Raw genomic sequence first — 1,303 nt, forward strand, 5'->3', positions numbered from 1 at the left:
GTGTATATATTATTAATTTATTAATTTATTTGTAAACATTTAACAACATTTAACATTTTTTAACAACATTTTAACATTTTAAAATAAATAACACAGAACATAGTAAAACTATTTTTTTTAAGAAATAAAAATAAATAAAGTATTAATTTCTTCCCTTTCTTCTTCCTCTTCCTCTTCCTCTTCCTCTTTCTCCGAAATAGTGTTTGTTGTAATTGTCACACATGTTGAATAAAAAATTAAAAAATCTTCTTGCCCTTTGTCGTTGTCCGCTTCTCCTGCCTCTCGGTCTCCATCCTATGAAACAAATATTATATTATAATATTAAGTACTTAAAAGTATATGTAATAAGAATTTAAAAAAAGCTACAAAAACTTTATACATAAAAGTTAAGAGTGCAATTTCACGCAGCGTCAAGACGCTAACGACTATCCCCACTCCGGTCGCCTCGGTCAACGCGCATTCGATCTGCGCATGACGTTTGCTGTCATCGACAAAACGCCAGCCGCTTTTCTCTTCCTATCTTTTCATGAAGCGACAAATCGCTAGTCGCTCAGCGACGTTTTAAAGACAGTTTGATCTATCAAATTACTTCAATTCGCGTGCTCCAATATTTCATTAGAATATTGGAAGATATATAAAAACCGGACAGCTCTGGATTTGTATTTATTCATTTTTTTTAGATTTGATTCGTATCTGAAGCTTTTTTATTAATTATAAAGATGTGATATATGATATATATTATATAATAATAATTATTATTATTATATGATATATATATATATTATATATATTATATTATTATTATTATTATTACATATGATATATATTATATGATTATTATTATTATTATTATTATATGATTTTCTTCTGCCTGCTGAATAATGTTGTCCTGCTCTGTGTCTGATGGTACCTCCAAAACATTTTGCTCAGTTCCGTTTACCAAACTTCTACGCAGGATTTGTCCGTCCTCTGCACATATAAAAATTTTACAGTACTAGCATTGCATGTATTAACAATTAACAATAGTACACATTCCAATGTACTTACCACACTGCGGATAAAAATAATTATTCTTGTCCACATGATAATGTGGATAAGAATTCAGGCATGGGTGGCTGTGCACTTCGTTAAGGCGATGCTGGAAGGTAGAAATTACCGACACATTACAGTTTAGTAAATTTTTCCGAATTGATTGAACGGAATTGAAAATCCTTTCAGAGGATTAAAATAGACATAAAATTGTGATCTGAGACGGACGAATTTATATTAAAATCGGAAAAAATTTAAAAAACAGCAATCGCCT

At 30.1% G+C, this 1,303-nt stretch overlaps 1 protein-coding gene across 2 annotated transcripts in view; it reads right to left on the reverse strand.

The window, feature by feature from the left end:
• The window catches only part of LOC105450266 (nucleic-acid-binding protein from mobile element jockey-like), an 8,214-nt gene that overhangs the window by 5,583 nt on the left and 1,328 nt on the right, over positions 1 to 1,303 (reverse strand). The window lies entirely within an intron of this gene.

This window comes from Wasmannia auropunctata, unplaced genomic scaffold (assembly GCF_000956235.1).
Source record: "Wasmannia auropunctata unplaced genomic scaffold, wasmannia.A_1.0 LD336064.1, whole genome shotgun sequence".
Lineage (NCBI taxonomy): Eukaryota > Metazoa > Arthropoda > Insecta > Hymenoptera > Formicidae > Wasmannia > Wasmannia auropunctata.